Source organism: Homarus americanus, unplaced genomic scaffold (genome assembly GCF_018991925.1).
Source record: "Homarus americanus isolate GMGI-L3 unplaced genomic scaffold, GMGI_Hamer_2.0 scaffold31037, whole genome shotgun sequence".
Classification (NCBI taxonomy): domain Eukaryota; kingdom Metazoa; phylum Arthropoda; class Malacostraca; order Decapoda; family Nephropidae; genus Homarus; species Homarus americanus.
The window spans coordinates 14,557,518-14,572,800 of record NW_024722227.1 but is presented as its reverse complement, the minus strand read 5'-3'; the positions used below and the strand labels follow the sequence as shown (position 1 = coordinate 14,572,800).

At 39.4% G+C, this 15,283-nt stretch overlaps 1 pseudogene; it reads left to right on the top strand.

Annotated features, from left to right (window-relative positions):
- LOC121862618 overlaps positions 1 to 14,496 on the top strand; it is a 48,834-nt pseudogene extending 34,338 nt beyond the window's left edge.
- Positions 14,497 to 15,283: the final 787 nt, after the last annotated feature.

Sequence of the window (15,283 nt, the reverse complement as noted above, 5' to 3'; positions counted from 1 at the left end):
TTTTTTTTTGTCATACGTCCATTCTTAGCATGAGTTTAAGTTATGGACACTGTTATAAGCAACCATATACGTCCCATTGAAAAACAAAACAAAACACAATTTGGTTTTCGTTTGAACCAATTCTCTTACCGCTCTGTATTTTATTGTTGATGCTTTCAATAACTTTGCTATAACTCGTTGCCCTCCATACATCAAAAGTCTTGGAAAAAAAGTCGAATATTATAAACTTTTCAACTCAAACTTCCTTCACTTTTAGATTCATTCACTTCTACAAACTTGTTTATTTTATTTAACTCAAGTTCAGGGTTATTGTGTATGGATTACTTGTATATTACTCGTTCATTAATGTTGAATTGCCTCAGGTTCCCTATTTTCCTTTTAGATGTAAATTACCAGAAATTCTGTAAATAATCCAATATTCACATGTATCCCATTTATTGCGTTGGTCATTGTGCTCTTTCCCATATCGCAGCACACATATTCATTATCATCCCTTCTGTGTACTTTAATCTTAACCCCAAAATAAGTAGGACGATTTTCACACTAATAATTAATGCCACACTTCAACTCCAATAACATCGTAATAAATATCTACAGCTCCTCAAAAACAATTATAAGGAACTTGTGTCCTAAAACTATATCGTAGACCCCATCTACGGTCTCGACCTATCCTACCTCTTACTCTATTTCAATTCAGAAAATCCTTCTAGCTACTATGGCACTTGCTATCATCAACTGTGGAAACTAATGTATGCGAACATCTTCATACACGTCTTCTCTTATAAAAATAAAAGGAAGAACTCTAAATATAAGGCGTCACCTAACAGCTCTTAATTAATGTCGTCTCCTGCACAAGATGAATACCCTTTCTACTTTGAAAAAGGCACAGTGCCAGCGATGATGCTTAGAACATAAGGAGTCACCAATAGGCCGGTTGGCCTGTGCATGGCAGCTCCTTGTCTAAAAAAAAATTAACCCAAACTTCTTTTTCTCAACCTACAAGTGTCGGCACGCTTCCCAGATATTCTATCTCTTCTGGAGATACAGAGGAACCAGACTCTGACGCTGATAAACTCCCACTTCAGTCTGGCTATGCCTTACCCCCTTCTCCCTTCCCAGGTTGAGATTGGCGCCATCCACTGTCGCCCTGGCAAACCACTTCCACAGGTAATTACTTTAAGAAAAAGTGAAATTCTTGGTAACTGTTAGTAGCGTCACATTGGGTAAGAAAGGGAGAGCATAAATTAAGCAGACCTAGCTACGTTTGTTATTGTTGGGTGATAGTTGGCTTTACCACGATAGACTAAAGGCTAAAGTTTACTATGTGAATTTCTTTAGACGCAGGTAGGGCGAAATGGCTCTACCAGCAACCTGAATTATTATAAGTGTAAGGGTTGAAAGCGATAATGGCGGGGATATGGTTCAAGACGGGAGAGAATTGTCATTGGAAAGATTCACCTTATGCTTAATATATGTCTCACTTTCAGGCATAAATTATGTTTCACGTATCATATACTGCAAACTGATTAGAGATTGAGAAGAAACGTATTTTTCGGTCATTTAAATTTGGTTAATTGGATGAAAAAATTATGATATATACAAGTGTAAACTGCATATTACCTTATGAATGGTACAGTACTATTCATCACATGCAGTACGGTACGGTACGGTACGGTTATGAGGGTGATAAGAGTTCGGTTCAACATTTTCCTCAAAGTTCGGTACGGTACGAAAGTACGATAAATTTTTCGTACCATTTCGAACCAAGCCATTCACTTGAAATGTTGGCTGGCCTCAAATGCCAGGAACTGCGGACACACCGTCAACAAGTGCAAGGCGCAGGAGGATGTATGCTCCCTGTGTGGTACCTCCGGGCACCGCTACACCTCCTGTCCCAACGCCGAGAAAAAGTGCGCTGCCTGCGGCGGCCCACACTCCTCTCCCGCCGGACCTGCCCCAAATGGAAGGAGGAATTAAGGATAGCCAAGGTTCGACTCGACAAGAAACAGTTACAAGGAGGCCCACCTTGCAGTACACGCCCAAGACAAGAAAAAACAAGAAACCAAGAAACAAGAAGAAAAGAAAAATCAAGAAAAGAAGACCCAAGAAAAGACACACGTTACCAAGAGACAAGAAGACCGCGAGACCCCAGGGGCAGGACACCTCATCACGATCACCTCCTCCGACTTCCACATCTACGAGCAACTAGGACACGAAGAAGAACAGGACCTAGACACTACCGAATGGACAGTCCAAGAGCAAAAAGAGGATGAAAAGAAGATCGTCAACTTCAAGCTAACAAGGCCCCCACGACAAGCAAACAACACCAAGAAAACACCACACCCGATCAAGCCGGCCAAGAACCGAGAAACCATTGCCCAACCTGACACACACATGACTCATGGTCCTGCCCCCTCTGGACTAGTCTAAAAGGCTAGTGACAGGGGGGAAGGAGGTTCAGTGGAAGTTTAGAGAGAGGATGGAAGGGAATTTTAGTGAGAGAGGACAGATGCCGTGGCTTAACACAGCTTGCGTGGTGTGGGGTTGTTAGTTTGAGGCAGCAACAACTTGCCTGGACGCGGCGAGGAGGGGGCAGGACCATGAGTCAGGTGAACGTCCGGTCAAACGTCAGGTGCGTGTTAGGTTGGGCAATGGTTTCTCAGTATTTGGTCGGCTTGATTGGGTGTGGTGTTTTCTTGTTTGATGGAAGTATCTTGGTCTTCTTGTTTGCTTGAAGTTCATGATATACTGCCAGATTCTGGGATCACATTCTAAGGGGATAACTTAACTCTATTCTTAATTTTAAAGTCGCTGCCACCAGACCCCCTCTGGACAGTACGTAGCTCGTTAGGTAGCGGGCAGAGTAAACTAGGCATTGGGTTGGGTTTTTCATTGACCAAATCGATAAGGGAAAGAAGGGTGAAACAATAACATGTCTTAACTAATTTATTTCTTATAAAACCTATTGCATCCCGTCAAAATACAAGAAGAGTTGGCTTTCCTCAGAACAACAACTATGATTTTAGTTACACTGCCCAACAACATACGTCTTACATTAATTGCGTGTCATTAACATACTCATTCCTCATAACAATCATTGACCTCCTTACCTTGGTCATTCCTTCTTACAATGACACCAAACATATCAGTATAACATCACCTGGTACATTACAAAAAGAGTTGGTCTTCATCAGGAAAAAAACTAGTATTTTCATTACACTTCTCTTGATGAGCAGATGGGATACTTCCCAGGTAATCATACCAGTATTGGTTTGCAAGTATGCAGTGATTTTCTCCTATCCTGGGTGGTGATATGTAGGGTATTCACTGATTCACAGTGGAGGTGCATGACCACTGTGAGCAGACGCCACCCACATGGTGCGTCCCTCACAGGGGAGGTAATGGCTGACGCTCGCATGGTACCTCTGTTGGGAGAAGTCGAGGCATCACACAGCATAATGCCTGAGGGGCTTTCATCACCACACACTAGTACACTATGATTTCACTTTATAACATCAGGCAAGGTTTTGAGATGTAAAAACTGCTAGATAAGTCTTTTTAGAGCTGAATAAAGCATGATGAAGGGCACTGACCTGTGTTGGGAGAAGTCGAGGCATCACTAAGGGCGGTGCCTCGCGTCTCTCACTGAACTAGGCCTACAGTTTCCAATCTTTAATTTTCACTTTGAATTCTTATGGTTCTCACATCTCCATTTTCCTATCTATTGTGACCTTATGTCTTATAAATGTATATCTTAATCCTAAATTACACACTAAAGAAAGATTCTGGTTTGCTAGTTCCTGGGGAAATTCATTGGGTTATAATATCAATGCGGCATGCCCGAGGCGTTCTAGCGTGGGTATACGTCACACGAGATAACGAGATACAAGATATTTCTTCTGAAATATAGTTTCTGGATCACTTCCAACACTTCACATAGGTCTGATACATTCATCCCTTTTCCAAATCAATGTTCTGTTATAGTTTCATCGCCCACCAGTGGGAGCTATGTTCACTAATAGTTCACAGACGTCCATAGAATGGCCTTCAAACACGATCTACATTCAGTCCTTATAGTTGGACTCTCCCAACCATCTTATAGATACCTTGAGTTCTCCTTAATGCTATGAGTCCATACAGTTAATATTATATACTAGGGTGTGTCAATTTTGTCAACATGTTAAAAATCAAATTTGGTAGTCAAAATATTGTGCCTCTTTATGTCTAAACTTGAGATTAGCAAACAAAAATGAATTGAAATAACCCTCACCTACATCAATTATACCTTAAAGTTTCAAATATCAGTATTTCAACAAATTAATGAGACTTGATTAGAATTATTCACTTGATATTAACTAATCTCATGTAAGCATATGGATTATGGAGTATTTTATGGTTCTATAGCTTGTGTACAATATGCATGTCAGAACATGAACATGAACAGGCTCTCCGTGTGGGACAGTTTAATTCTTGTTTTGACTTGTACCAAGCGTGAGGATAAGGCGCCCGGCTCACTCTCCTTCTAGATATCATAGACGGTGGTTTGCTCTCATTGCACTTGCACCTACTCTACCAGACGAATTCTACATTTTAATTATTGTAAGTAGGGCATATTGATTGTCGCAGTTACTTATATCATTGTATAAAACATTATGTTCTAAGAAATTATTATGTTATTTCTGTTACAGCATTTTTGATAAACAAATTGATATTTTTTGAAACAACAATTGAATTATGAAACATTGAAATATTTTTCTATTTGTCAGATAGTGTGAAGATGTCAAAATTGAAGACAAGAAGTCAGTTGTCAACCCACTTGAGCCTGCTAGTTGGTAAAGGGAAGGAGCTTCCTGTATCAGAACTTCCAACAGTGAGAGACATGCTAAGATTAGGGTTACTCCTTCGAGAAAAAAATGCAAAGGACAGAAGGAACTATACAGATAAAGAACTCATAAATGACATGATAGTCCCTCTTCTGCATCAATGGACAAAAGCTAATGCACTATTCAAACCACCTGTGATTAATCAGTGTCGAACTATTGAGCTAAAACTAACGAAATTATGGCACAAAGCAGTTGAAACATCACTTGGTAAAGGAAACTTGGCCAGGAAAAATGAATTTCTGCACACACTTGATACTCTGTTTGACATTTTGACCTGCAAGTGCTCCATACAATTATGTTCTGAATCCAACTGTTCTCACTCAGGTAAGAGAGAAAATAATTCCCACATTGATTGTGGTTGTCCTCGTGAAAAGAAGATCCCTGTTTTAGAGCTTGAATTTATAAAGGCACAGAGGACAAAGGCAGAAGGCCAAGGAAGTATGCAAATGGGTTCAATAGATTATTCAGAAACAAAGAAGCAGATTGCTAATGCCAAGAAGAGAGAACAAATCCGAGAGAGGGAACAAAAGAAGAAAATGAAGAGTGAAGAAGCCATCCAAAGAGAGGAAGAGCTGTGTCAAGATGTTTATCACTTCTTTGATAGTTCTTCTGATGAACAGGAAGCAACATCAGATGATAGTTCCAAAGAGCCATCTGAACCTTTACCAAAGAAAATGAAATACAACACAAGAAATATTTCAAACATTGCTTTAGCTAGTATTCGCCACCATGCTGGACTTCGTGAGGCTGCAGAAATTGCAACTGCCGCTTGGATAGATGCAGGCCTCATCAGCCGAGAGGATGTATCTTTGGTGATAGATCATAATAAAATTAGAAGAGCACAAGAAAAAATAATGAAGGAAATATCTGATCAGCATGAAAAAGATTTAAGCGAGGGAGGGCTCTCCTGTCTTTTGTTTGATGGAAGAATAGATGACACAAAAGTTTTGCTAGAAGTAGAGGGAGTGAACAGAAAGTTTCCAGGTCTCATCAAAGAAGAACACTACTCTGTCTGTTCTGAGCCTGGTGGTCGGTTTTTGTTTCACTTTGCTCCCGAAACTGAAGTAGAAGGGAAGAAACATGCAGAGGTCATTGCTGATCATATTTTATGTTGGGTTCAGGAGAGAGGACTTGGCAGTTCACTGCAGGCTGTTGGTGGAGATTCAACTGCAGTGAACACCGGATGGCAGGGGGGTGTAATGACGCATTTAGAGAAAAAACTAGGAAGAAGACTTGTTTGGATTGTATGTGATTTACATACAGGCGAGCTACCTCTTCGTCATCTCATCCAGGAACTTGATGGTCCTACAAAGAGCAACAACAAGTGGTCAGGTCCCCTTGGCATCATGCTGGATGAAGCAACACAACTAGAAATAAATACAACCTTTCCAAAGGTCGAAGTTGGCCCTCCCCTTCCGGCGTTGTCTGAAGGAGTCATCAAAGATCTCAGCACAGATCAATCCTATGCTTATCGTATTGCCCAAGCAATAAGATCAGGAGAAGTGCCTCAGTCATTGGCTCTCTTGGAGATTGGACCTGTCAGTCACAGCCGTTGGTTAACTACAGCTCTTCGTTTCTGCAGGATTTGGATTTCCAAACACGAATTGAAGGGCAAAGTGCTGAAGAATTTGAGGTTAATTGTTGAATTTATTATTGGAGTTTATCTTCCCCAGTGGTTTAGTGTGAAACTTAATCCTATGTGGGTGGATGGGCCCAATCACCTTTTGTTTCAATTGCAGCTAGTAAGAACACAGAGGAAGGTAGTGAGGGACATCGTGTTACCTGTGGCAAGAAGGTCCGCTTGGTATGCTCGATCAGAAGCAGTTTTGCAAGCAATGCTTTGCAGTCAATGTACCAATCTCCGAACCGAGGCTGTAGAAGTCATTCTAAAGATTAGAGGAACGCTAATAGATGACGACCAGTTGGGAGACTGTTCGTTTCATTCAAGAAAAGTTCCCCCAATAAACGTCAATGCCACCAAATTGTCAGAATTGGTTGACTTGAGTTTGGAAGTCTTAGAGCCACCATTGACAACAAGTCTAACTAGCCAAGAATTGAGAAACCTTAAAGAGACTCCAATGCAGGTGCCGAAGTGGCCTTCCCACACTCAAAGTGTGGAGAGATGTGTGAAAATGGTCACAGAAGCAGCGGGCCATGTTTACAGCCACGAGAGGCGAGAAGGTTACATCAAAGCACAAATAGCAAGCAGACTACTGATGACAAGAAACCAAAGCAAAGAGAGTATGAAGGCATTGGTTACTTTCAAATAGACTACGGATAATAAAATATAATAATTTGAAACTTGAAACAGTAACATGTGTGCAAACGCTGGTTATGTTATAAATTCACAAATATGTACATTTAAAAATCCATTTGATGTAGGTAGGACTTATTATAAAAAAAAATTTATGCCAGAATATTGTTTTGCATGCTTAAAGACTACAATAAATTGCTACCAAATTACTCGATTTTCAATTTAGCCAGTTCACCCCCTAAATTGACACACCCTATTATATACCCGTACCTGGGTACAATTCATCAAATAATTCAGTAACATTCAGTAGGTGAGTTATTCTTCATCAATGTTTCCCGTTTTCTGAGATTCTACAAGCGTGGTGGCTTTGAATGTTATGTAGCATAAAATGAATTAAAGGAGTTATTAGGGATGACAATGATATGCGCAGTACAATGATCTTCTTTTCCTCCTCTTCTTGCGCTCTTGGATTGTCCATTCGCTAGAGTCTAAGTCCTGTTCTTCATCGTGGCCTAGTTGCTCGTAGATGTGGAGGAAGTCGGAGGGGGTGATCTTGATGAGGTGTTCTGCCCCTGGGGTCTCGTGGTGTTCTTGTTTCTTGGTAACGTGTGTCTTTTCTTGGGTCTTCGTTTCTTGACTTGGGCGTGTGCAGCAAGGAGGGCCTCCTTGTAACTCAGTTTCTTGTCGAGTCGAACCTTGGCTATCCCGCATTCCTCCTTCCATTTAGGGCAGGTCCTGTCGGCAGAGGAGTGTGGGCCGCCACAGGCAGCGCATTTTTTCTCTGTATTGGGGCAGGCGGTGTAGCGGTGTCCGGGGGTACCGCACAGGGAGCATATGTCCTCCTGCGCCTCACACTTGTTGACAGTGTGACCGTAGTGCTGGCATTTGTAGCAGCGTTTGGGTCTGCAGTAGGGCTTGACTGGCACAGTTATCTACGGCAGTTGAGCCTCTTTGGGTAGGGTTTCGTGGTGTCCGACGAAGACAGTGGTGTCGGATAGCTTCTTGACACAGCTGAGATGTTCCTCAAGTAGTTGGTCCAGCTCTTTTGAGTCCATTTTCCCCTTCCTCCTAACTCTCAAACTAGATCTGTTTCTAAACTGACATCATTACTTCTATCAATGCGGATCTGTGCAGCACCTCTGAATGGGGAGGGGCCAGGACAACCCCCCCCCCCCTAGGACAAAAGCCCCCGAAAACAAAAGCCCCTAGGACAAAAGCCCCTTGGACAAAAGTTCCTCAGCAAAAGTGCAAAATAGGACAGAAGCCCCCTGTTTTTATGTTAAAGAGAGAGTCATTACAAATATTAAAAATATATAGATTTAAATATGAAATTATTACAATTTAAATAAATAGAATATTATAACTCTTTCAATTTTGATATAGAACATTATTAAATAAATAGAAAAGATAAAAGACGACATATTTTACCTTCATGTTCATTCTGTATTTACTGAGGTGACCCTAGGGCCCAATGAGGTCACTGAATGTCAGGGGAGTAATTACCCCAGTAGACAAAACATACATCAATGCAGAATTAATAAACATTCCTTGTATACTTCTTTATAACTATAACAGAATTCCCGAAGGTTAGGTTAGAGAAGTATTCATAAACTGTAAAAAACATCAATAATTATTTTAAAAATTCTTATTATTTCTCCTGGGGGACTTTTTTCCGAGGGGGCTTTTGTCCTACACTCGAATGGGGAGGTACAAACTTGGTTAAGTTCAATAGTAATAAAACTCAATATTTACCAATTACACTTTCTAAATTAGACGATCACCCACCAATTACATTTCAGGACGCTATCATCCTGCCAAATTCTGAAATAATTATGTTAGGCCTCACCATTTCCCCCAATATGTCCTGGAAATCACACATCCTTAGTATAGCTAAAGCTGCCTCCCGAAAGTTGGGAATGCTGTACAGATGCCGCAGCTACTTCACTCCTGAGCAGTTGCTCCAAGTATATACAGTAAGGGATTCATTCGTCCTAACTTGGAGTACTGCTCTCATATCTGGGGTGGCTCTTCTGTCCAACTATTAGATAGGGTAGAATCAAAGGCATTTCGTCTTATTAACTCTCCTCCTTTAGTCAACAATCTCTCTTCCCTTTCTCTTTGCCGCAATGTTGCTTCACACTGTCTCTCTCTGGGCTCGTAACACACGTCTTGCCCGCGGTGCCCACCGTTTCTCTGTGGATGTCGGTCACATGAGAATAACCCGTTATAGTACCTCCTTTCCTCACACAGCCAAACTGTGGAATGCTCTGTCTTCTTCTGTGTTCCATACTTATGCAATCTGTCTCACTTTAAAAAGATGGTTTTCCGGCATCTTCGTGGTGTAGATTAGCACAATATAACCAGTCTGGCCCTTATCCACTACCTCCTAAGATGTCCCCACACACAACGCTTCCGTGACGCCTGCTGGACCACCACTCCACGACCCCCTGACGGAGACACGATGATCCTCCCCATACTGGCCAAATATTTTGTAAATAATATTGATTATGTGTTAAAGGAATATCCTTCCTTCCTTAGGCTTTAGTAAGTCCCTTTAAAATATTTATACTGTATATACTTGTCACACTTGCCAGATGCTTTTGGTGTCATTGTACAGGGGTACCTAGTGACAGCACTAGGATCCCGCTTCCTCTATCAAGGAATAAACAATTGAAATTGAAAATTGAAATTATAACCGGTCCAAAGAATTACCCAAAAGTACCCAAAAGTATATTAAATCAGGGTAAAATCTTAACGAATATATGTTTTACATCAATAAAACCTGATTAATAATGTTTTCATTGAAATGTAGTCAAAATAATGAAATAATAAACAGCGAAAACGCTAAATTCCAAAGAGTCACCTATCCAAAATGGAGATATAATTACCGATGTTTCTGTTACTTTGGGGTATTTAACATAGCCGTAGGATTTACTTTTCGTTAGGTTAGGTTAGGTTGGGTTAGTTTAGCGAAGTGCATCACGATGGATCTGAGTTATCGCCCTTGTTCACGAACTCTTTGGAATTTTGCGTTCGCCAATACTGAAAGTTTTTCGCTGTTTATTATTTCATCTTACAAATTATTTTTACAAAATTACACTAAAAATATTATTAGACATGTTTTGTGTATGTATAACTGTCGCGATCCCACTACCCTTTATACCTGGGGAGTGAAACCTACCCCAAGTTATTAACAAATAAAGGAACAAATAGGGAACACGGCAATAATTATCCCCACAAAAACCCTACTCAATTAATGTACTTGAATAAGTATGAACAAATTGAAGTAAGTAAGTCACAAAAGGGAAGATAATTAATTTATTCAATTTATGTTCTAAAGGGAGTAATGACTAGCAAACAAGAATTTAAGGGATTAAGTGATTATATATTAAAATAAGAGTGATGCCGGAAGGGTGAAAATATACCGTAAGGAGTTAGACCAAACGAATATTACTTAACATAACTATATTACACAGACATACAAAATATATACATACAACAATCCCTACAAAATAGTTATTTCCTACCAAACAGGAGATTCCTTACCACCAGGATCCCTTCCTAGACCTAACTAAACGTGTCACTAATACCTGATACCCCTAGGGCATTGCAGAAGACTGGACAAGGCACTAGACAAGGGTCAAGGCTAGAGAACGAATGGACACGTCTACCATATGCCACGGTTTTTCGCTACTGGGGAAGCATGCCCACGCTGTGGAGGAGAGCGTCTCATATCACGTGATCCAGGACATTTGCTGGATATTTTATATAATTAATTAATACTACTCTTGATTTGACTTAACAGAGTAAGACAATGATGCATATTAATAACATACATAAATATACAATTAACCTAAGTAACTAAGAACAATAATAATATAATAAGTACAATTAACAAGTTAATAGCTTGTGTGAAATGTAGGGGTGAACATATGCCTCACGCTATGAGAGTTCCCGAGCGCTCAGGCACGTGACAATAACAGATATTCATTAAGATTTTACCCTGATTTAATATACTTTTGGGTACTTTTGGGTACATTTGGGTACTTTTGGGTAATTCGTTGGACCCCAATATAACCTTTTTGTTCTCTATTTTCAATTTCTTTCGTTTCCTTTCTTTTTTTCGCCCCCCAGGCCCCGTTGTGGGTTGTTTGACCTGTGCCCGGGTGGGCTAATTCCCGTAAAAAAGAAAAAAAAAAGAAAAAAGGAGATTACTCCCAACTTCAAGTTGCCCCACATGTAGGCTATCGTATATACTTGGATGCCGTTGATGTCGGAGATCTCCTCGAGTTGTCGGGGCTGACCATATTCGGCGAAGGTGATCTTGATGTCTCCATGCAGCTTCAGTCGTTCCACCTTGGTAATCCCTACGATCCTTTCAGTTTCAAAGAACTTCTTGAGGACTAGGTTTAATTTCTTGGGACAGGTCTGCATGACAGGGCTATCCGAGACACCTTGGAGTCTTCGTAACCGGTCATGGTGAGAGTGTGTGTGGGCTAGGGACAAAAAATTCAGCAAAATGTGTAATTTAGTATTAATATGTGAGAATATTAAATATTATTATTTTACGAATAAAATACTAAAGATAATAATATAATTAATCTTGTTTTGTTACACCTTAAATTGGGCTACATTTTGTTTGGGGGATACGAAATTACGTTACGAAGGTATATCTGAGGTACTGTACGAAATTACGGTGCAGTCTTTTTCCTTTGGTACGAATTACGATAAATCAATCGCACTGTACCGACTCGCATGCTCTGGGTACTGTACAAGTATATATAGTAAGTTTCATGGAAGAGAGAAAAATGGAAGTTTTAACGAGAAGTGATGAGGTAAAAAAAAAATATGTTGCTGATTTTCTTTTCTCAGGATGGTCGAGAATTTGAAATAAGATAAAAATTGAAGATAAAAGCTGAAAAATAAATTAAAACAATTCCAACAAGCTGTAAAATCGAAGACAAACTGTAATACGAGGAGCAACACTAACATGGTACGGCACCAGAACAATGTATGTGTGAACAAAGTCAGAGAGTGTACCTGTGTGTGGAGGTGTAAGAACAAGCAACAGAAATTTAACATGTGGTATGAAACTAATAGACTACTAGAAAATTAATAATGTAAAAGAAGCGTCAGCGATCCAGTCAATAATTGGGAATTGAAAGCAAACAAGAGGGGCTACGAACTGAACATTTAATTATGGTGTTTTGGCACTGCTCGCAGTGTACTACTCACATTTTAACCCGGAATACTGTGTGAGGTGTTTGGTAGCTGGCCATCGTACATTCTAACAGACATGTTATTGTACTCTTATATCTTCTCTGTAGCCACAATAATGACACCACGAAGCTGTATATAACAATATATTAACCTAATAGAATTTTCATAGTCTCGCCTTTTTTGCAGGATTTGACTTCAAGGATTGAAGGAGCAGGAGAGGTCGGTGTTATTTACTTTAGCTTAGGCTCCATGACGAAGGGCACCACAATGCCTAAGAAGTATCGCGACCTCTTCATCCAGGCCTTCAAGAAGCTGGACTAACGTGTAATCTGGAAGTATGAAAACGATCTTCCAGGTCTGTCGGACAATGTCCTCACACGATCCTGGATGCCTCAACAGGATATATTAAGTAAGTCTGCACACCACTAATGTCCATTTCTTGAATTCCAAGAAGCAGCGTTTTAGAAGACTGTTTAATGTACAGACAACCCTTTTCCCAAGGTCATCCCCAAGTGAAGGTGGTGAGTCATGGAGGACTTCTGGGCAGCCAGGAGGCCGTTTACCACGCCACACCTATGCTAATATTGCCCATCCATGGTGATCAGCCCAGGAATGCTCTGAATTTTGCTAACAAAGGACTTGGTTTATATTTAAAATGGAAAGAACTCACGGTGGATCGTATAGTCCAGAGCCTCCAAGAAATCCTCAATAACCCTCGGTTAGTTTCAGATTGCAAATGTCGGATATAATAATGATGTATTTTTGTAAACTTCTTTCGATAAACAGAAGTATGACGTCCATCTATCAATACTGACAACTTTCTGAACATATTCAGTAGCATCTATGTATTTAATCATAGAAGAGTCGGCACACAATCCAAATATGACAACAGTGACTATCACTGTACAGTGTATACTTTCCGTACCTACAATATATATATATATATATATATATATATATATATATATATATATATATATATATATATATATATATATATATATATATGTATATATATATATATATATATATATATATATATATATATATATATATATATATAGTCTATTATGTATTTAAACATTTCATCTCCTGGCTTCGACATGTTTATTAAGAGAGCTTAGGACATAATATTAGTACTAACGAAAGGTGTTACATTAATCAGGTCAATAAAATGTTTTTCCTTACTTGCTCGAGAATCATAAATATAGGAAAATAATGAGAGCTACCCCTTTAAATTTGCAAAACCAGAAATCAAATTAGGGAATCAGTGCAGCATAGTAAATAGTGTAGATATAAGAGGCCTGTGATTTTGTTATATCTGACAACTATTAACACTGATCAGGTACAAGGAGATGATACAGGGGGTGTCGGCAACGTTGAGGGATCAGCTACAGTCGCCGAGGGACCGAGCAGTTTTCTGGACCGAGTACGTTATCTGCCACCCAGGAGCGCCCCAACTGAGGTCCCCAGGAGCACAGCTGTCCTGGGTGCAGTTCCTCATGCTGGACGTCCTGGCATTAACCATCACTATTGTTTACTTAACAATATTCATCCTACGGAAGAACATATTATATTTCATTTTAAGCAAAAACATTACAAAAAAACAACCAAGACAAAAACGTGAGTGATTGACAACGACAGTTTCAAAATGTAAGACACTTTATTACAACAACAAAACATGCAATTGTATTATTTTATTTTTACAATCAAACTTGTATGTAGAGTATATATAATCCATAGTAAAACCAAGGCTGGGACAAGGATGAATATCCTCACAACAATCTATAAAGAAGAAACAACAATGTTCAGACAAACAAAACACAAATATATTTTACTAATCAAAAGCAAACGATTAAAACAAATAACAATTTCAGTGATGTTATCCAAATCATGACCGGAGAGAAGAAGAACTGCGAAGTTGAATGTCGTTATGATAACAACAACCAATAATAAGAATACATAATGAAACAAAATTAAATGTTGGGGTACAAGGGGCTACCACTGTAGACACACAGGAGCTCAACTCACTCTTCGTGTCTGGCATCTGTGTTCAAAAACCAGTGTAATCCTAAGTGATGATTTGGCCAGTTACTCTCACTAATTATATCTCACCGTGACACCTCACCTCTAAATATAAGGTTTATAAAGGAATATAATAAAATTTTGCGAAACTATCAACGAAACATTTCACTGACATCCTTCAACGAAACAATATTGTTGCTTTCTTTCACATTTTCAATAAAGCTTCTTCAATTATACATTTACCTCAGCTATGGTAATCATTCTACTATAAGGCTGTAAGTCATGAGACCATCGGGTAAGCCGTTGATATCTCATACAATCTAAGAATCACAATGGACTGTCGTCACTATACACAATTATAAGAAAAAGAAGAACCATTCGAGTAAGCATCGAACTCCTCCAGGACCAATAGTCGTGTGACCACTTACTTTTTTTGTTGAATAATTCCGCTGATATAATTCTTGACCTTTGTTGGTAGAAAGTACACTGAGGGTGGCTCTTTATTATTCCTCAATTGTAGAAGCGCTGCTACATTTACCGTGTTACTGAAATCAACCTGGACAAATAATTGCAGATCGAAGTTTGAGACTTGGAACATTGAAGATAGCAAGGGAGGCGAAGTCAAACCCCAAGGGATTCTATCAAATGTATCAAACTAAAACACGAGAAAAGATTGGACTAATACAGTCAGATACCGGCGACCTAACTGATAAAGACGGAGAAATGAGCAATAACCTGAATAAATATTTTTCAACAGGTTTTACCACGGAAAATTTAAACATGATACCCGATGTTCCGACTCTATACAGAGATAGTGAAGAAAATACATTAAGCGAGATAGTAGTGACTAGTAACGATGTTAGTAAGCAAATAGACAAACTAAAACCTCATAAGTCACCAG